Here is a 22940-nt window from a genome sequence, read left to right as displayed (position 1 = left end):
CTGGCACACTGTAAATTAGGTTCAAACTATCTCCAGAAAATGCCAGGCACATCCAGAAAAAGAAATATGGAGCCTGAAAGCATAGCGAAACAGACTATTTTCTTTCGTTTTGTTTTATGTTTTTCTTTCTCGTGGTTATACTCCCATTCATTCTAATTCTTCTATACAATATGACTAATGTGAAAATATGCTTCATAGGAATGTGTATGTAGAGTCTATATTGGATTGCATGCCGCCTCGGGGAGAGGGAGGGCAGGAAGGGGAAGAAAATCTAAAACTTATGGAAATGAATGTTGAAAACTAAAAATAAACTTATTTTTAAAAAGAAAAAAAATGAAATAAAATTTCTCTGGAACATAACTAATAGAAATTGGGAGAGCTCATTAGTATTTGGACTTGAAAAATAAAATAAACTTTATTTTTTAAAAGAGTATCTCCAGAAAGACAGGGCTAGTTGTATGTAGAAATAGTATCTACTGCCACCTTACCCAAGAGTGCCCCATAGTCAGCTCTCACATTACTAGGCTAAGAAAACATAAGCACGTGAAAAGATAGTGAAGCCATATCAAAACTCCAGGATCTAGGATCCCTGGGGGAGAGCCAGCCTTCTGCATTCCACAGCAGCTGGATAAAACTTGCTGGAAAGCAGAGCTTTAGGGGGAAGGCTCTTAACGAACCGTAAAAGAAACCTTTCTCTATTGCTCAGAGGTTAGCGCAGTGCCAGCCCAATTCTTTACATAGCAAGCACTTTACAAACGCCATCCTTTCCCCCTCCCTTCCTGGGATCTTTGAGCAAATTCTTCCCTATCCCCATTTGTGATGAGCATAAATGAAGTTTGGACTAAGGAGAAACCCAAACCAGAATGATTCCGTCCAAAGGTGGCTGGCGTTGTCGCAGGGGGAAAAGGAGCACATTTACATTTCACTGGCAGGGCTGTGGGGAGATGGAACTGTCATCAAAGAGATCTTCTCTAAGCAAACTAAGAGGAATGTAGACTATCTGCCACTAAGTCCTCTACTATCAGCATCCGGGTAGAACGTGTTAAGCCTGTAGGAACAGTGTCAGGAGCGCTAAAGCTCTGAATGCACTGAGGCTGGTTAAACAGCAAAAGGAAGATCCACAATGGAGGAAAAAGAACAATGTTGGAGGGGAGAAGGAGGGAAAGGGAGATGGAGGAGGGGCAGGCAGCAGAAAGAAGGCAGAACTACTCAATTCTCATTCTGTTGTTTTCTCTACCAAGAAAGTTCATCTTCAGGCAATTAAGTGTAGAATAAAACTTATTAACTGGGAGCTGAAATGAGGGATGAATTTATTTCACTGTTGTCGTACAGCCATGTTTCAGTCATGTCTGACTCTTCACGACCTCATCTGAGGTTTTCTTGGCAAAGATACAGACTAACTATATCCTGAGTCCTAGAAAGCTGGTGTGAGTTATTACTTAGCTACTGTCAGTGATCTCAGAAAAATCCATAGGGAAAGGGAGGCGTGTCACAAAACTGGAAACAGGCAAATGTTATGATTTTTTAAAAATAGGGGAAAAAAATCAGATTCTTTAAAATAGAAACTCGTTAGCTGACTTTTGATTCCTAGTAAAAGCTTTAGAATTAATTGTTAAAAGGGTAGTCTGCAAACACTTAAAAAAAAGGAATTGATGATCATTATAAGTGAATCTGGATTCATTAAGTCATGCCAGACTAACCTCATTTCCATTTTTGATAGGGGTACTTGTCAGATCGATCACGAGAATGGTAGACAGGCGGAGATTTCAGTCGGCCATTTGACAAAAATCTCTCACATCAGCCTTCTGAGCAAAACAGAATGATTTGGGTGATGTTCAGGATTAGTGGAATGACTGGGCCCAAAAGATGATGACGAATGAATCAATATTAACTTGATGGGAAGTATCAAATTCCAGCTGAGCTTTTCCTAGGCCCTGTTTTGTTTAACTTGTAGGAAGGCAGAAAAGGCGTGCTTATCAGATTTTTTAGATGCCACAAAACCCCCCAGATGATATAGAATTAAGAGCCCGAAGCTCTTGAGGCACTAAATGGATGGGTTAAATCCAGAGGGCAACAAAAACAGACTAGTGAGAGGAATGGAAACCTGCCGAATCAGGATTTAATAAAGGTCTCCTGGAGATAACAAGGCTTCAAGTGTCTGAAGGGTTATCTTGTGGAAAGGGGTTCAGACTGGTTTTATTTTGCTCCAAAGGGCAAAACTAGGAGAAACTAAGGGAAGTTAGAGGGAGTAGATTTTAATTCTGTGTCAGGAACGATTTCCTAAGTATAAGGGGCAAAAAAAAGGGACTGCGTCAGGAAAATAGTGAGGCAACCATTACCGGAGAGCTTCGAATGTAGCTTGGAAGACCAATTATTGGAAATGTTGTAAGGGGAAGGGAAGATTTTCTGCTCAGCTAGAAATTAACCTAGATAATCTCCTAGCTCGCTTCCAACTCTTACATTCTACAATTCCAATTTTTATCAAACCTCTTCCCCATTAGTGTCCTTCTGATTGTTTTTTCCCCAGCACTAAAAGTTTCCATCCCCAGTGCCTAACACAATGCTTACCTCATAGTAGGCGCTTAATAGATGTTTGTTGATTCATCGATTGATTCTAAAAAAGGTAAATGTATCTACTCTGGATGGGGCCTTGTAAGCGTTCGTGTATATGAAAGAAGAAAGAGCCTTTTCACTGAGCCCCTAAGTTTGTTCATTTTATTCCTCACCATGGAAAATGGCTATTCTCTGATTTATACATTACGGATGCTCTTTGGAAGTCAACGGTGTGCGGGGATCAGCTTGTCAGCGGCTGTAATACACTGGAAGAAGTTACTTTACCAGCTTTGTGACTGAGTGCCAAACAGGCTCTATTATAAGACCCCGCCCCACCCATAATTACACTGTAAAATATTGCTTCTTTGCGTTTTTTCCACAGTGGGAGGGTTTCTTGACTCATCCCACAATTTTTCTCTCTCCCTCTGATTCACCAGCTCAGTTCAAATCAAATCTCACAGTTTCTCATCGCCCTGTCTAGGGCAGCGGGCAGTGTAATTCTTTATGTATGCCACTAAATTCTGTAAGATTATCACACCTCTCCCAATCACTCTAACCCTATTTTCCTTTCTGCTTTGGTCTGTTAATGTTGGTTCTGTCTCCTCCTGCTCCCTCCCCAAGCATTCCTCAAATCCTGTGAAACTGGTTACATGGCCAGCGGAAGGGAAGTGGGCCTCTGACCCCTAGATTTAGGGTACAGTACACATCCTTACCGTATTAAATTGTAATCATGCTTAAACAGTAAAACTCAAATTTTAAAATGCTAAATTTAGAAGGGAAAAAAAGCAGAGTGATAGATGTATGTCTGTGTACATATGGGTGTGTATGCACACACATATAATAATGAATGTATGTATGTGTATATGATTTCTGTGATATATCCGTATATAAAAATGCATAATATATACATATATATAATAAACATACTTATCTTTGATACTGAAATTTGTGATCAGCCTTAAACAAAAAAGAGTTCCCCTCCCTGCCTTCTTATCCTAGGAAACTCTCGTCCATGTCCTCCCATAAATCCTTAAGCTGGGGAGGGTCTAAACGACTTCCTCGACATTGCTCAGATAAAAGTCGAGCATCCGCTCTGTGGTCAGACCACAGCCGCCCCTCACATTTGCCACATAACTAGTTCCACCCTTTTCCCAATGCCGTATCTCTCAGATGACATTGAAGGACCATATATTTAGAACTGGAAAGTATCATAGAGAGAGGAGATACAGAAAATAAGTGAGGTACTCAAGGTCATGTAGGTCCTCGATTCCAACCTTCTCCTCATACTGTTTAGACTGCTTCTCTTGCACAATTCTCTGTAACGAACATGTTGCAACCCACTCACACCTACCGTGCTTCTTTCAACTGCCATTTGGGTGACCATCATCTTTACTTTTTTGGAAAGGGTGGTATTTTGTGTGTGTGTGCGTGTGTGCCCACTGACCAAATGTAAAAGTGATTTCTTAGAGATGGTAAAGATTTGGCAGAATGTTGTAGAGCCTCCTAAGTATGATCCAAAAATCACTCAAAAAGAGTTTAGCCTCCTGCTCCTCACTAGGAAAAAAAAGGAGCGGGCGAGGAATACCTGACGGTCTAGACTATATTATGCAATTGAATGTACAATCCATAAGATTGGCAAATATATCTTGAATAGACACAATGCACAGACCATAAGCTAGGCCCAGAGTCGAACAGGAATAAAAGAATGGGCTAGATTGACTTCAGAATTTGTAAACTAGTTTTAAGCATTTAAACTTTGAGAGAGAAGTAAAAATCCTAAAATAACAGAAAATTGTATGTAATAAATGTATGAAAGGCATTACGATTATCCATCACACTAGCAACATAAACAAAGACTGCATTGCAGTGACAGAGAAGTTTGGAGAATGTTAAAGCTGGAAGAAGCCTTAGCGCACCAAATGTTAGAAGAGAGAACATTGGACTTTAGAACCAGGAGAGATTTCAGCTGTCATCCAAACTTGTGCCTCAAATTACAAATGAGGAAACTGCAAGCCCACAAGGCTGGTTAGTCACAAAACGAGCACTTGAACCCAGGCCCCTGACTCCAGGTATATCTACAAATCTTTGATAAAACCTCTGTGATCTATCAGTGCAGGCACTCCCTTCTAACAATCCTGAACAATAAGTCCACCGCACCCCCTTTTGTGCCTTCCTGTCCTGCTGCACTTCCTCTCCAGGTCCTTTCCGAGATCCTCCAGTTGAGTATAACTACTCAACGTGCTGGAGACTTTCCCCTTTGTTTGTTTGTTTGTTTGTTTGTTTCCAATATTCTGTGGATGGTTTAAGGAATAAAAAACAAAATAACCCCAAATACTTCATCACTAGCAGAATGTCTGTTGGGCTACTAATACATAAATGATTTGCCACCTGCCAGAAGGCGTCATAATAAAAACAACAGAAGACAGAGACGAACTAGATGGACGACTATTTGGAATCACTTAATCTCTCTGACCCTCAGTGTCCTCGTCTATACAATTAAAAAAAAATACTGCAGGAGCCACATAGCACTTCAAGGTTTACAAAACATTACACATTGACGTGTGTGTGTGTATACACGCATGTATATACGCATGTGCACACATATATACACATATGCATTTATATATACATATATACACATAGTCACACACATAAACATAACACGTGTCTATGCAGCCATATATGCAAATATAATATTTATGTTCAAATATAAACATGTGTGTGTTTATGTATTTATATAAACATATGCACGTGCACACATTATGTATATTTGAATACATGCATGTTTTACATGTGCATTGTATAATATTATTTGATACTCGCAGTAACCCCTAGTGTAGGCCATATTTTTGCTCCCTTTTATAGATGAGGAAAGTGATGCTAAGGAAAGTTAAGAGATTCACACACAGTTGATAAATCAAGTTTCTGAGGCAGAATTTAAACTCAGGTCCTGTGACTCTGAGTCAGGTCCTGGGCTACCCTGAAGTATTTCATCTGAACTTTATGTGAAGTACATACTGCAGGTTGTATTATTCTCATCAAATAGAGATCTATACCCTCAGGAACAGAAAAATTAAGTAATTCCCGGTGGTTACACAGTTAATAAGCATCAGAGGCAGGATGCAAAGCCAGATGTCTCTTGAACTCTAAATTCTAAGTTCTCCCCACCATACCATGATACTATGAAATGCATTTAATGATAATAATTAATAACAATAGCTAGCATTTATACAGTCCTTTTAAGGTTTGTAAGGTACTTGACAAATGTCATCTTACCTTATTTGATCATCACAAGCACCCTGGAAGGCAAGGGCTATTTTAATTTCTATTTTACAAATGAGGAAACTGAGGCACCACAAGCCTTAAGTGACTTGCCCAGGGTCACACATCTAGTAAGTGTCTGAGGCAGGATTTGAACTCAGGTGTTCCCAACTCCAGGCCCAGCGCTCTAATCTCTCTTCCACCTAGCTTGCAGCTAATCAGGAAGAGTCCTGGAAACTAGGCTTCCTAGAGTCAGAAAGAATTCAAATACCGCCTTAGAAACTTACCACGTGTGTGATCCAGGGCAGTCACTTAACTCGTGGCTCCCAGTTTTCCCTTTAGTGTGATGGGTCTGATAATAATATCTTCTACCAATTAGGAGGATATAAAATGAGATATTTGTAAAATGCTATATAAGTACGAGCTATTACTGTTGTTCATATCTCTTCTAGCGTGACTGCTAAAGATGCGAAATTCACTTCCCCAAAATGTCTTCCTTTCCCAAGCCAGTGTATTCTTAGGGTTATCTATTACTCTGAAGCAGCTTTAGTTAGTATAGTCATTCAGAGCCCCTGAAAACAGATCACAAAGAAAGAACTCTATTTTGACAGCTGCAGAACTGTGCAGAAATGAAAAACTTTAGCGACGGTCCATTCACACACGGCACTTCTGGATCCTCACTGAACAAACACCGAACAACCTTCAAAGTAGGCTCTGAGCAAACAATACAACTATTTGCTTTTAACTATGGGGGTGGTGGTGGATTGGAGGGAAGAACCTTTCCCCCAAACAAGAAATCACTGTTTCAACATTATTTTTCAAGGAAAAACATCGAACTTTACCCGAGCCAAACACGATGCTAGCATCAGAGGGACGTGGGAAGGCTGTCAAATTCACCAAGTTCCCTCCAAGCCCCACAGGCAACCTTTCTGTGAAATCTTTTTTTTTTAATTGCATGAAAACTAGATTGGATTTTTCTCCTTTTTGAGGTTAGGTGAGAGTCCTGATGGCTTTTTAGATAGACTTTTGAGAACTATACAAGAAAAAAAAAACATTTTCTCTGGCTCAAACCTGTGGAGATAAGAAGTCCTTCAGACAGTCCTTCTAGCCCCATCTTCTCCCAGTCTGATGCAACTGTACTAAAATCATAAAGGACTTTTGCCCTGCATCCAGTGACAGGATACCTTGCTTCCCAGCAGATGGGACTATGATCAAGGTAAACTTTTCAAACTGCATCTTAAAAGTCATAAAAAACCGAAGAGCTCTCCGTGATTCTTTGCCTCAAATCAGCTTCTTAAAGCACACTTAAGCTTACAGAAAAGGAGCATTGGAGCTGGACAAAACTCTGCCCATCCAGCATTCTCCCTCATTACCAAGTACCTATACCTACTCATTCTAGAAAGAACCTCTCCTACTCCTTCCTCCTGTGCTCTCAGGCTACCTGGATTCACTCACATCCCTCCTCATGCCGGCCCACTGTCCTTTTGCCAGCTTGCAGCTTTGGCCCTACGGTAAGCAAACCCTTCTATATTCCTCGCTCTCGTTTCAGCAGGCCTTTCTTCACTACTTGCCCACCTGAAACGAAACTTTCCCCAGACAATGATTCCTCCAAATCCACTCTGGGGGGAACATTCCTTACACTCAGAAGAAAAGAGGTGGGCAGAATCCTTTCTTTTCCCCATTGACGCTTTCAAACCACCCAAAACCATTCAAAAACTTAAAGTTCACAGTCATATATCATCTTCTTTATGGAATGAAGTTGTCTCTATCAACTCCTGCCATGTTGGAAACACACTTCTGACCCACATTTTTTGTTTCCTTCACTTTTCTTGTCATTAATTTTGATGTCTCTCAAGTCTCTGTTGATGACTTTGACACTCTGGCCTCTCCAGCCCTTCAGTATATTCAACTCTAAATACATAAATCTCCTCTCAACGAAAGATATCCAACCCCCTACCAGCATGACCACACGTTGGGCACAGATCTGCTTCACCTCCAAAGTTTAAAGCTTATAACTCTCTCCCCTACATCAAACCTGCTAAATCTATTCTTTCACGCTCACCGCACTTTCCAATTCCACCCTTCCAATTCTCCCGGTCCATCAGTTCTCCCCACATATACCCTCCCAACCTTGGCTGCATACACTCATCTCTACAACCCATAAAATACGGGCATGCTATTACCCAAGGCTTGTTCATCCCCTTAATCTTCCCACCCCCAACATGCCATTACTGGGTGATCTTCACAGTCTTCTGTTTCTGTTCCAGAAGATGCTAAATATTCCTGGGGAAATCATATTTACTGAGTAGGCCAAAAATTCATGTATTTAACTTGAACTGTACCCTCATGGATGTCTGAATACCCTTTCACTCATCTACCGTTAATTCTATATCAAATTTACCTTTCAATATTCCAAACCTTTCTACAAGAACCTAGTGCAACCAGACTTCCTTGAGTCCAAGCAGAATACCCTCCAAACCTCCACTTCATCCCTTCCCTTTCTGCCCTTTTCCCTTTTCTCCTCTTCTCTCTGCCTCTATATACATTGCTATGACTAAAGCTTTGTCTCCATCTTAAATAATCTCTGAATCTCTGACAGGGTACAGGCCCAAGCTGAGACCTTCACCCCTTATCCGGAAGAATTTGAGACCCATTTGTCCATGGGCCCTGGAACACCCCACACCTTGAACTCTCCTTGAATCTTCCCACTTTATCTGGCTTTTCATACCCAAATCTGTTACCCTTAACCTAGCCTAGCCCTCCATTGTCTGTTACCTCCGGATTGCCTCCTGCTACTTCCCACCCTTCCCTGGACCTCCCCTCCCATCACCCCAGACTACTTGGCCCTCCTAGATCCCTCCCACAGTCTTTCTGTATATAAGATCGTCTTGCCTCCACGGAGGTGCTCACATTCAATCTAGCTCAGATTCAATCAGGCCCACTGGCATTAGCTTCACAAAGGCTCAGGTTCCTTAAGAGTCTAACCAATGGTGAGATTTCTTAAGGGTCTACCCAATACGGCCAGTCTTTAATAAACTTTGCCTTCCTTTGGCTGAAAGAAGGCTTGGGTAGAATTCATTCAGGTAATTCCCAGCATGTCGTGTCAGTACTTTGGGGTCCCAAGCACCCCTAAGCCTCAACATCTCCACATTCCTTACTTCTTCCTTTCTGTTTCAAAAACTGAGATGACCCTCCACCTTTCCCAGGTTAACTCTACCCCCTAGACCTCGTATCAATGGCATCTTCTCTACTCTCTCACTTACTACGTACTTCTCAGTCTCTGTATTTCTCATTTTCTCATCCCTCTGTTGAATCTGATCTTTTTTTATCCATTAGCCCCCTTTTCCTTATGCCTAGAAACATGCTGAGGTTTTCCCCACAAACCTCTAACAATAAAAATGAAAAGATTTCTCCTGACCCCACTCCCGTCACACACATATCTACTACCCTTTCACACTACCATCTTCTTTCTCTCCTTCCTTTCACCACAAAATTCTTCCTGAAATCAGTGGGGGAGATCTAGAACTTGTCAGAGACAAGGTGACAGAACCCCTATTTAACACACAAATTAAGGAAAACAATGCCGTTAAGTGCTCGCCGTCAGATGGTACATAGTCAGCACAAGAGAGAACCTTGAACTCTAGTCCTACAGGCTCAGGAATCCAGAACTCAAACAGTTCAGTCAAGCCAACACCTGCATACAGTTGTTTCCATATTCACCAACTTCTATTGCTTAGAGTCTGGCAGCCAAATACGTCACTTTCCATCTTCCTTGCCCACTCTCAATCAAATAAGCAAATAGACAGAAGACACAGCCTCGTTCAGAAATAACTTTGTGAACCCATAGCACACACCGACATTTGCTAGGTATGCAATCAATAGATCAAGTGATAAGAGTTTCACCCATTATCAGATAATAGGTGCCTGCCTGTAAACATGGTTACAAAAAGATTCCAGGCCCTGCTGTCCCACGTTTAAAGTTCAGCCACTTTTTATGATAACCAGAATCGACCACTTTTTTTGGCCGCCCGACTGGACGGTTCTGAAGAATTTACCAAAAGAAAAAGATACATGGATATTCACATAAAAATCTGTAGCATTAGAAACCACTTTAGAGGTGACCTAATAATATAATGCCTTTTCACATTACCGATGAAGAAACACAAACCCTGAAATAGATGTTGTTTTCACACAGCCACTTTTTGAGATGGGTAAAAGGCGAGCGTTTTATAGGTGAGGGAACGCAGGCTCTGCTATGTTTTGACTTGCCCAAAGCTAATGAATGAATGTGGAAGCATGAACGTGGACCAAGGCCTTCTGATTTCGAAGCCCATGCTCTTTTCAAACCACACTGGTATAGGCTTCTGAACTTGGAAGAAACGTTTAAAAACTGCTATCGAATATTAAATGGGCAAAGTGAACTATATTATTGATAGGAGAGGCTGTTAGAAAGCATGGACTCGTTTATGTTAGTATTTTCATGGTCCCAAACTTCCCTCATAGAAAGTACCACATTCGTTAGGATTTTTGCAAATAAAATGTTTTGCTGGCCAAAACAGAAACAGCTTTCAAGAAAAATAGACAACAGGTAACAAACTGTATAGACCAGAACATAATATAGTACAGTGGGTCTTGAGGGGCCATGGCACTGCTTCAAGGGTACTGGGCTTGGAATCATTTAGATCTGGGTTCAAATTCTGCCTCTCACATATATTTGCTTTGTGACCTTACGCAAGTCACAGCCACCCTCCACATCCGTAAACTGACATGGGTGCCTCTAGGGTCGCTTATAGCTCTAAATCAATGATCTTATGACCTGGATTCGAATCTAACCTAAGATTATAACTTCCTGCGTGATCCTGGGCAAGGCACCTCCTGGGCCTCAGTTTCTTCATGTGTAAAGTAAGGAGGTTGGGCTAAATGGTTTCTGAAGCTCCTTCTAGCTTACACACGGAATCGTCTCTTCTTTAAATGTGAATTTCGGGGGGTTTTAGGCAGGGGAGGGGGGATTACAATGTATAATACCCAAACAAAATCCCCGCTAAGTGACTACATAAGTGTAAATTCCAGTATTTCCATTTACTCTCTACTTTACAGAAGTCCTTTCCTGTGCCCTTATCTCCATCATCCAATGAGGGCAGTGAGAACATCCGAGAGCAATTATCACCATTTAAAAGAGGAACCAAGCACAATCCTTCTTACAGGATCTCGCTAGGATCCCTGGGAAATACTACTACGGGTCTAGAGCAGGCAGAAATCCTTTCTCAAGGAGGCCAGTTTAACAGAAATGTGGAAACAGTACATGTCAACAGAACTCCTAAATAGCCAGAGAACATCCACATAAAATGTGGCTAAAAACTGAGCAAGGCCAGCAAGGCCACTCATCTCAGACAAGGCAAACCAGGCCAGACGGTGATCATGTAACTGTGGCTGACTCAAGGTTTGTCTTCACACTCCAGGTTCTTCCTTGAGGAGAATTAGTACTATCATGGACCAACTAAATTTAGTCAGCAACATTGTGTCACCCGGATTAACATCCCTCTGCAGGAGAGAAGAGTCCAAAAGACCACAGATAAGAGTTTCCAGCAGAGCTCTCAGAGGTTTCAGATTAGGGGGGAAATACATTATATATTATATGCATATAATATTATATATTTTAAACCTCTGATAAGTGGCAAGGTAACTTGACGTGCCATTTCGTCATGTTTCGTCACATGTCGTGGCACGGTCACACTGGGTCTTGAAAGGCCACACAACTACCACATTTAAAAGGACCTCTGAAAACTGATCAAGGGCCCATCTGGCAGAATCTCAGTTTCATTAATATACCGGACTAAGGACCAAAACGCCGTGTTCAGGCTCTAGCCTTTGTCTCCTTGTTTACCGTGAGCAGCGATATTGCAAAGTACTACCAGGCCCTTCTCTCCTCTGAATTTCTGCAGCATTAAATGTGTTGATGCTTTAGCTGCCTTCTCTCTCTGTCTCTGTGGAGTCCTTCTTCCGTTGGTCGGTTTTTCCCAGAACTTTTTTTAAGGCCCAAACCAGACATTCTTCATTCTCAAGACTTCACCAGCAGACCAGCCTACCTCACACCACAACCCTTTGCAGCTGCCTTTTATGCCTCATTTTTTCTTTAGAATGTAAACTCCTTGAAAGCAGGAGCTGTATCCCCAATGATTAAATGATGTCTTACATATATTAGGTGCTTCATAAATGCTAGTTAACTTAAGTCCAGTATCCCCCATCTGGCACTTATTATCTCATATTTGTACATTACTTTAGCACGTGTCTCCGGGGTTTACTATAAAGCAACAGACCGATGTTTACGGCTGGTCTGTGGAGTCTAAATCACTGCTGGACAGTCTTTTCTGGTGATTTTAACTCTCTAACTAAAGCGTGAGCTTCTTGAGGGCAGAGTCTTTCTATCCAGCACTGTTGTTATAGTTAATTCATTTCAGTCTCTCCCTGACCCCATTTGGGGTTTTCTTGGCAAAAATACTGATGTGGTTTGCATTTCTTTCTTCACTGAGGCAAACAGGTTAGGCAAACAGGTGACTTGCCCAGGGTCACACAGATAATTTGTAAGTGTCTGAGGCTGGATTTGAACTCGAGTCCTCCTGACTCCAGGGCTAGAGCTCTATCCACAATGCCACCTAGCTGCCCCTTACCTCTCATAAAATAAATCTTCAATAAAAATGTGTTGTTTCACTAATAGGATTCTAAATTCTGCGCCTCATAGAGGGAGAGCAGACATTTTATAAAAAACTAAGATTAGGTGTCCATAAATCTACTCACTGTCAAAGATTATTATCTGTTCCTACCTAATAAGTTCAACCAAGGGGGACAAATGACTGATGCCGTTATACGTGAATTGTACATACATCAGCTCAGGACTGGATTGTGGTCACAGCAGCAGATCTGCAGTCTTAATTTGTCACAGAATTATTGTAAATTAGGTATAAACGCAAATTTGCTGCCTGTGGGGTCTATTAAACAGTGAAACATGGTACCGGTTGAGAGTGTACCATCTCCTCCAGAAGCCTTCAGAAGAAAACAGTGAGAATCTGTCTTAAGTTCTGGACTTTCTGAGGGACCCTAGGACTCGAGCGATGTCTCACTGTAATCAAAATCAAAAGGAGACAGCCTTTCTCACTTGCCAACTAACTCAGAATCACCACCCCAAACTACACGAGGTTCCACAGGGAAGGGATTTGACCTTCATCAGTCATGCCAAACACAGTAGGAATCATCTGTTTGAATGAAGATCAAATCTTGGCCTGGTCTCCTTCTTCACAGACACACCTCTGATAAGTCAGATGTTATTTATGACCTGGGATGAAAGGAAGGTGCGGGCGAAAGGTAAGGGGCACACCTGTCTTACCCACTCTTTTGACCTTCAAACAGTATCAAACTCATCACATTAAGATACCATCCATTTATCAAAAAGGAGGGGGACTAACTACCTACACATTATATAGGGGTAACTAAAACAGTCATTTTCTAAACAGTATCCTGACAGCCTGCAACAGTTATCTACCGAAGCTTCTATAAGTGCCCAAGTCACTAAACAGAAGCTCCACACAAGAAGACTCCAGTTCAATCTAGATGAACTTTGCTTCTCACAATAGTCTTGTTCCTGAAAAGTTGAGTGTAAACATGAATGAGTAAATAGAATCTTCTTTTTAAATAGCCTTTGGTGGAATCTTGCTATTTAAAGTGACACTTTGGTGATTCCTTTTTGAATAACCCTTTAAAAAACAAAACAAAACCACTGGCCTCCAAGGTACCTGTTTGGTAAAGCCAGATTTCCCTTAAGTAGCACATGCCAGCATCAACATTTATAAGAGCTCCAAACTTAAGAACACCTTGGGCTACTGAGAAAGGCATTTGGATTCATGCTGCCATCCACTGGTGAAATGTTTATTTGAGAAAATGAGCTCCATGTATTTGTCCAAAAAAAAAAAAAAGAAGACTAGTTTCTAATATTCCTAGGATGAATAAAATGAATACAAGACATTTACTAAAGGAATGTTTCATAGAGAGGTCCACCTCAGGCAAATAAATCTCTTCTGACCACCCAGTCCTGACAGCCAGGTTTTTCCCATTATTTTTTCCCCATCCATCCGTCCCTTTCAGTCCCCTTTATCATTCTCTCTCTAACAATAACCAATCCTGTTGTCTTAAATTTAGGACAGGTCTACAAGCTGGCACTTTACCCATCCCTAAACACTGCCTTCTGAGTGTCCCAAAAGCCGGAATCCAAATAAACTCAAGGAAACCCACCCAGTGAAGGAACACTGTTTTAAGGAAACCCATGGAAGGGGTACTGGTTCTACTGAAGGAGGACTTGCTATTCACTACCAAGTCACGTCATGTCTGGGCCTCAGTCTCCTTAACTGTAAAACGAGGGAGCTGGAATGAATGCTCTCTACGATCCTTCAGAACCATATAATTCGAGGCCCCTTTGGCTTTGCATAATTTCTTGGTGAAGAGCACAGGCCAATTATACTGACTTTTCCTCTGTCGAATATCATCTGGGTGGATCTCCCAGGTTTTGCGTGTAAAGCCCAAACCACAATAAAAAGAAGGAGGGGAAATAAATGGATGTTTTCTTGCAGTGAGTGGAAGAACAAAGATGCTCTCACCCTTCACGCCCTTAATTTCTCACAGAACCACTTAACACTGGTTTCCACCCACGATAGTCATTACCACAAATGAAAGAGCAGAGACTGGTGCCATTTTTTTCAATGTTACAGATAGAGAAACTGAGGCATTAAGAAATTAAAACAACTTGCTAAATGTACCAAGCAAACCACTGGTAGAACCAAGGAAAAAAACAAACAAATGCTTATTCTTGTCTGTACACAAAATAAATTCAATTAATGAAAGGTAATATTAAGTCAAATGTAGAATGACTACCCAGACTCACAGATTATTCGGATTGGTGCTATAAACCACCATTACTCTAGTATGATAAATACGTACTGAATTGAATGTCTCCCTCTACCTTCATTGAACCATCCGTTTGGCTACATATTAAAAAAAAAGATTTCAGGACAAAATTTGAATTTTGAATTATAGCATGTAGTGGATGGCTACTGCCAAAGGAGCAAGAGTTCAGTAAATATCACTGTATGGTCTTCATTTTGGGGGGAAGCAAAGCAAGCCACTTAGAGCAGATAGGCGGAGCTGAATCCTCAGTGGGCAGTTTTAGGCTTCATGAGAAACAACAGCACAACCTTTTGACAAATCTCTGTGTTCTAACAGTATGATCCTAACGATTAATTATTTTCACTTACTCAGAGTAACCTGCTCGGCTCAAGGCCTAGCTGATGAAATATGAATTTAAGGGAGGTGTCATTTAAATAGGTCATCTTACACAGAATTCTGCTGGGGAAAAACAAGTTAGTGTAATACCACTGTTTTCCTAGAATGTTAACTTTGAGCCTTTTCCCTACTGCATTTCTTCGAATAAAAAAGGTACAGAAAATTGAAAGACTTCAAAATCAGTCACATCCAATCTTTTCTTTTAGAATTTCTCAGAACTAAGACTTCAGTTTAAGAAGTGTTGCTGACTTATGGGGACATAAAAGCAAGAGGGAATAACTAGAGAGTTACACGTAAAAATGTGTATGGTATTTAAAATGTTTAATGAATTCATTTCAGGGGAAAATCTTTCACAATAAAGATGCATTAATAAAAGTACAAAAACATGGAATTTCAGGGTATAACCTTTTTGGAGGGGCGCAGCTGTCTTGAGAAAGGGAAACGAAACTACTTGTTTTCAAACCGGATGGGAGGAGAATTGTTTGTTCCAATAAAAATACTCTGGACTCAGCATCTTAAGCAAAAAAATTCCCAATCTTGATCATAAATCTATCTAGACCTAACTCAGGTAATTTCCCATGTAAATTTCTTCTTTAGCTACTTACTCTTTTCCATAAGCATCACATCATACTAACTCCTTTTAGAATTTAAAAAAAAATCTCAATTGCATAAGAAAATAATTGTTGTTTGGCTTCTCCACAGATCACTTCCAGATTGATAAAGGATAGTATTTCAAAACTTCTCCTATCTCAGTAACTGCGCCTGATGCTCATTCACGAAGTTTCAGTAAAAATCAGGGGTTGAGGGCTGATATGCTATTTTGGTGGCTTGAGACCAACAGTTTCCAACTCAACTTAGCCACAGAACATTCTGGGGCTTGAAATAAACAGAAGACAGCCCAAAGTGCTGCTGCCCCGAGGGTCTGGGGAGATGAGCTCCCCCTGAAGTGAAAGGAAGTGGGAAAAAGTCTGAGGCAAAATGATGGAAATTGGGTCAACTTTCAACTAAAAAAAATGATTGCACACAAATATTTTTGAGACATACATCATTTCACATATATCAGAGGGGAAAATAGTGCTGGCACTGAAACTTTCTAACAGAATCCCAGTTCATGAATAATGACAACGAGATGAGTATGCACGATTTTAAGGTTAACACTGCATTTTGCTTATCTTCCTGACTCCAAGTTATTTAAATCCAATTCACACAAAAGTCAAGATATCACCCTTGTGATGCCATTGGTCCTCTTCAAGGATGAAGGACCAATAACTAACCATAAAAAACTAGGCTAAACAGCGCATCATTAGTGGAATTTCAGTGTTCCCATAGCATGAAGATTAAAAGGCACCAGAAGAGCTCCTTGGAATATGTTTTTTTATTGTCTGACTCTGTGTATGCCTATAATTTTTTTGTCCCATACTTGTGATTTTATGATAATGGAGCTTACTGTGAGGAAATTCCTGTACTGAGGCAAAGCTGAAACTGTCTTAATTCATAATCTTACAAAGCAGTCAGCACAGAAAGATGGAAAGTCATCTAACCAGTACATGTCAAAGGAGGGACTTAAATCCAGATCTTCCTGAGGCCAGCTGTCCATTTATTATATCTCCTTGCCTCTGATGTTAATATATCCATGTTCTTTAGCTACATATCTAACCAGTAGAAAACTCTAAAAATACCTTGCTTTATCATTCATAAATTTCAATTAGCAAAATATTTATAGGTTAGTTAAGCTTTTTATCCCCCCTGAAATTGAGATGGAATAAATATTTGCTGAGTGGTGGTGTCCTTTCTAACTTGGTAGGGAATTTTGTAAGAAAAGCTGTATCAGGAGTTTTCCATCCTACATCTTTTCCCTACAACTCTGTCTTTGAAATAATTCCATGTTTTCTTGTAATAGGAAGTGCCAGAAATGAAAAAAAAAAGAGAGAGAGAAAAACACAAAGGGAGGGAAAAAGAAGAAAAAGGAAAGGAACCCTGAATGTGTCCTGTTCTACTATAATTTGGAAATCACATCTTTAACAAAACTAAAGTAACCCAGAAACACATTAAACCAACAGGTCAACAATATAATTTAAGGACAGGCATTTCAGTAATCTCATTTTATCATGACCAATAAAAAAAAAATCTGCTGAAGAAGAGGCAAACTATCCATTCTTTTCTTTTGTCAATCAGTTTAATAAATAGTTATTGTTGTCTATGACATAGCTTGGACATGATTTGAACCCAAGATAGTCATAAGAAATGAGCTTAAAATTATAATATAGTCTTAATTTTAATCCAAGAAAAAGTTGGGAAATTTAGAATTGAGTAAACTTTACCCTTTGTTGTTTTTTCTACAATGCTGCAATCCCTAAATAGAATTCCCAGTAAACTGAAGAGGAATTTGGCTGGCCTAACGGTGGTAGTAGGCAAATTAATATTATCATCTGAAGATCTGGACTGGGCCACAGCAGATAAGCTCATTGAATTCAATAGCCACTCACTGGAATGTCCTTTTCTTCAATTTAATTCATATCGACTTCACATGAATTAGCAGGGGTGTTGAAAAAAGTCACACCCACCTCACTGTAATAACTTTTGCTTTTTATGTGTAATATGTAGGGAATAAGAGAGCCAGATAAAGTTCATTAAAGTCTTGAGGGGAAATTACTGTCAGAAAGGACGGTAAGTTCTCCATTTCTATAGTGCCCTCTCCGAGGATAGATTCGTTAAAATGAATGTTCAAAAACATCTTTTTATCTGATATATGGAAGCCACAGTCTAAAGAGACCATCAGTTTCAGTCTGCCTGAATATTTAATATCTTATTTAATTAATATCTTATCTCCGAACAAAAATCTGCAGTAGTATGAAGAAGTCATCAGAGAGTTATTTGGTTATTTCAAGATACTCAAGAGGGTCAAAATTATAAGGTAGATTAAAATACTACTAAGAAGAAACTGGAAAAAAAAATCCTTTAAAACCAAAAAATTCTAGCTCCCCTCCCATGATATAAGTGCAAAACATGAGAAAAAAAATAAACCACCTGACTTGGAGTTTCATTTCACTCCATTTTAATAATGCATGTATAATGAGCTCCTGATGTATTGGAAAATCAGAGAACTCAAAGAACATTAATAACCACTCTACCAATCCTGGAAGATGTGATCGTGTCAACTCAAGACTCTGTACAGATACTTACTGAAACAAAATGAGCCTGACCTATCACATGTATGATTGAGACTTCAACTAAAACGGTTAGAAATACCCATACTCTTTGAAGGTCACAAGGTCATTGGGGAAAAATTGAGTTCGCAGCAAGCTCTGTCATTCTTTAATCAAAGTAGCCCTTGGAAGGAAGTCTTATTCATACTCCCAAGCTGTCTCTAGAACTTGTCCCATTAACGCGTCTCAACAAATTCTCCCTTTTACAAAAAAAATGATGATGACCTTTGCTTTCAAGTCAGTTCTACTTGGTGGGTGGGTGGGTGTGTATGTGTGTGTATGTGTGTGTGTGTGTGTGTGTGTGTGTGTGTGTGTGTGAGAAATACATTCAAAAATGTTTTATTTGTGCACTGACTTGATACTCATTGACTATTAGAGCTGCGATTGACCTCAACCACTTATTTTACAGAAGAGGAAGCTGAGACTCAGAGAAAAAGTGACTTGCACAAAGTTACCCAATTACTAAGAGTCTAGATTCAAACCCAGTTCTTCTGATTTTTAAATTCAGTGTTTTTTCCACTATATCCAAAATGATACTGCATTTTAATGAGAGCAAAGCAAAAGCATATTTGAGATGGCGGGAAAAGGAGGAAAGCATTACAGTACCACTTTTAGTCAAAGATGTTCAGGATTTCACACTTTCACTGATTTGGGAGGGCCTGAGAAGTTCCTCCAGTAGACTTTATAACAATAGAAAACAGAAAAATATCCTTTTTGAAGTGAGTATTGGAAAATTATATCAAAATGAGGCATATCAAACAAGGTTTGAACGTTACATGTTGAATTAATTATTATGGGTGGCCATGGTAGATGTAATGTTGGACGGAGTCAAGTAGGTCTGAGTTTGAATTCAGAACCAGTCATTCTATAAAATGGGTATTAATAATAGCACCTAATTCCCCAAAATGTAGTGAGGATCAAATATATGTAAAGAACTTTGCAAACCCTAAAGCACTATGTAAAAGCTAATTTTTATTATTATTAAAAGCAAATTGTATATATAGAAAAGCTTTAAAGTTTCAGGTACAAGCTTTCCAATTCTACTATGGATATGTAAATGTGCCTTTATTTAAGGTTTGTTAAGTTCAGCAAGGAAAAATAAAATTTTAAATGAGTTAAGTACCCTTTTTTTTTTTTGCATTTTCATTTAAATTGATCCACACAGTGGAAATAGCCCAATTTATATGGTAGAAAAGTTGCTGTTTTGTTTTGTTGGGAATCTGGGGTGAAGAGAGAAAACTCACCCACAATATGGTGTTATTGCCAGAGGTGGGAAAAAGCAATTAGAGCCGTGATTTCATTTGGTTCCATTTTAATAATTAATGCATCGTGAGTTGCTAAAGTTATGCACATGATTATTCTGTTTGCTGGTCAAGCCCCAGATCTCCATAGGGCGTCACAAGAGTAAAACAATGAAGTGAATCTCAGGGCCTGCGCTCCCTTTTCGAAGTACCCTTCTGCTAATCTCAATAGTGAAAAAGCCCCGTAGCCCAGTGCCCGGTCACTCTGGTCTGTTTCATTTCTGCTGAGTCCCCCAAGGAGGGAGTCAAAAGCCAGTGAAAGCGCCCCGAGCTATGGACTTCCAGCACCGGGAAAACTTGCAAGATCTGGCCAAGCATTACTGGCGGCTGGGAAACGAACAGGGAAATCAACAAAAAGGGGCTTTCTATAGTTTCCTCCCAGTCTGCGCCAGCACAGCTTCCCAGCCCATGGCTGACTCAGTCTAGATCGGAAAGGAAACTGAACTTCGCATCTATAGTCCAGACCGGCTGTCTGCCCTAATCGTCAAGCTCTCCCTAAGACTCCGTCTGTCCTAGTGGCACTTAGATGGGACCCCTTCAAGCTCCCCACTCCCCACCCCACCCACTCACCCCTCCACATGGAATCCCTACCCTGCAACGAGCAGCTCCGGACCCTTTAGCCCAAGAGGAGGGGGAGAGAAGCAGGGGGAAGAGAAGCAAGGGGAGGAAGTAAAGGGGAGGGGAGAAAAGGCTTGGGGGGCGGGGGGTGCTGCTGCGCGCCCCCGCCCTCCCCACGCTATGTGGCAGGGCTCGGTGTTCTGCGCAGCCGGCCCGGGGTTACTCTCGGTCATTCTAGCTGCGCCGCCGTCTCCACACAGAGGCAACAGAGACGAGCAGCAAAGCATAAAAAGACCAAAATTGGGGGGCGGGGGGAGGCTGGAGTCAGGGACAGAAGATAGAAGGGCAACATAGATCACATTAATCCACCATCTCCCCCAACACCCTTTTTTGCTGCACATCTTTTGAAAAAGAGATCTGTTCACCAGCTGAAGCCTGACTGTAGCAGATCCTCAGGAATGTCCATTAGAAATTATTAGAACCATGCTCAAAATTGGGGGGCGGGAGGAGGAAAACAATAATCAACGCCAAGAGAGGAGTTAAAACTGTGTAAGGAGTGTCCCGTGTTAAAGGGATAAACAAGAAATCCGCAAGAATACAGCTCGATGCCTTTCTTGCTGGTTACCCAGAGGAGGAAGCGAAGGAACCGTCCTAGCTAAAAAAGCGCAGGAACCAGAAAACCAAAAAGGGGTTCTGGAAGAGTCAGGTGTCCCTTAACAAAGGCGAGAGCTCTGGCTGCCCCAGGTAGGGCTCCTGCCTCCCTTCAGTTCACAAAAACTCTGAATTCCGCTCCGGTAGGTCTCTCCGCAAGAGGGGTTCGTGTGCTTCCTTTCCAAGTCCTTGTCCTCCCACCCCACCTTCCCCGGACAGCCTGATGGACAAAGAAAGGGGCCCCCGTACCACTAGTCCCCACGGATCCCAAGGGATGCTCGACTTTCTCTCAGGAGGAGACAAGCCAGTCCCGAGAAGAGAGAGATGACGAAATGGAGAAGGGGGGATGTTTTCAAGCGCCCGAAGCCCAGAAACCCTGCCCAGGGGCGAGAGCTGGCAGGCAGATGTGGGGGTCCCCCACCCACCCAAGAGTAAGAACGAATCACAGAAATCAGACTTGTACTCTTCCTTCTACCTCCTGCTCCCCTACGAAAGAAATAGGAGGGGAGGGGACACCCCCCCACCCCAACACACACACAACAACAAAAAGCAGAATCTTAAGTTGTTGGAGAGGCTCTCACCTGCTTTCCACTTTTGTTTCTGCGACTCTCTCTCCTGTCCCTTTGGAAATATTGGTGCAAAACAAAACAATTTTTTTTTTTAAAAAGAGAGCCAAGAAATGGGCTCTCGCCCACGATGCCCCTCCGGTGCCCTCTTCCCTATCTTTGCCAGTCCCTGCCTTGGCTTCCCTGTGGGCACCCACGGGCTCCTCCTGCTCTGCCTAGCATACGGTCCTCAGTCCCTCTCTCCCAGAATTAAGGGTTTTTAGCCTGGACTAGTTCCTTTTATAGATTCGGCTGCGCTGAACAGCGGGGTTACTATCGGTCAAACTCTGTTCTCTTTCTCTTCCCCACCCCCTACTTCCCGGCTCTCTGTTTATGTAGTTCAGTCACTCACCGAAAGCACGTGGAGGAGCGACACGCCCCTTAAAAGGGCGACGGGCGGGAGCCCAGCACCCCCGCCCTCTCCCTCGCTGCTGAGTGGCAGATGGGATGAACTGAGGCAGGTCACCAAGGGTGAGCCGGCCCAGGATCATTCCAAGAAAAGCCCTTGCTTTGAAGGGGCCTGCGCTTTGTCCTCCAGTCTGCGTTACAGGCCACCCGATGTTTCAGGGATTCCTCTGGAGCTCCAAAGTATCTTAAAAAAACAAACCCAACACCTTAGGAGTAAAGGAGAAAAGCCAGGAAGAAGCCCCCTTTCTCCTCTTCCTCGGGGTGGGGGGTTGGGGGGCTTGAGTGGGAGCACGCCACTTGATAAGGCCCCTTCTGCCCTCCCTTTTTTTGTTCCTCTGCTCGGGGCCCGAGGCCAGAGACAGGCATCCAGGGTGGAGGGCGCTTTCTCTTGTTTTCTCAAACCTTAACAACTTAACGCTTAACGTCAAGGGTGCAATTAAAGACTTTCTCCTCCCCCTTCCGCCCCTTCCTCGGTCCCGACCCCTTTGCCCAGAGCGTGGCACCACGTCAAAGGTACCCCATAGACGGCTAGTGCAAGTGAGAGATGCTTGCTCTGTCTTCTCCCTCCCTCCCCCAACAAGCCCTCGTGACCCAAGCACCCCCCATGTGGGGGAGGGTGGGAAGGGTGTGTGTGGTTGAATTCTACGTCGGGATAAAGAGAACATCAGGGTTCACAGCTGCTTGGGAGACCGCCCACTTGGGGCCCGAGTCCAGTTTAGAAATAATCTTTATTCCTCAGCACACAATGAAAACTAAAACATATTGTCAACATGCTCTTTTTGCGTTGTATAGATGATTCATGGAGAACCAGTCCCTAGGCTCGGTAATTACATTATCGCTCTGCCCAGCCAAACCCTTTTCTGAACAAACATTAGGTCTGGAGTTCTGAGTTCTAGTCCCATATATGCATTTGCTTTCACTCCGTGACCCTGGGCAAATTACTTACGGGTTTTCTGCCTCATTTTCTTCATCCGTAAGATGTAGCTCCTCATATCTAGCCCCTACGTTCCTCAGAGGCATGTTAACGAAGATCAACAAAATATCTGTTGAAACACTTTGAGCCTCTCAGA

The 22940-nt window shown here is 41.7% G+C and overlaps 1 protein-coding gene across 1 annotated transcript in view; it reads right to left on the bottom strand.

Moving 5' to 3' along the window:
• The window catches only part of ABCA1 (ATP binding cassette subfamily A member 1), a 155786-nt gene extending 134201 nt beyond the window's left edge, over positions 1-21585 (bottom strand). Inside the window, exon 1 of the mRNA XM_036739172.1 lies at positions 21439-21585. The gene's annotated coding sequence lies outside the window, so the exon portion shown is untranslated. The remainder of the gene's footprint in view (positions 1-21438) is intronic.
• Between the last annotated feature and the right edge of the window lie 1355 nt (positions 21586-22940).

This window comes from Trichosurus vulpecula, chromosome 9 (genome assembly GCF_011100635.1).
Source record: "Trichosurus vulpecula isolate mTriVul1 chromosome 9, mTriVul1.pri, whole genome shotgun sequence".
NCBI classification, from domain to species: Eukaryota; Metazoa; Chordata; class Mammalia; order Diprotodontia; family Phalangeridae; genus Trichosurus; species Trichosurus vulpecula.
Note: the sequence above shows the minus strand (reverse complement) of the source record. Positions and strands in the feature narration are given on the sequence as shown.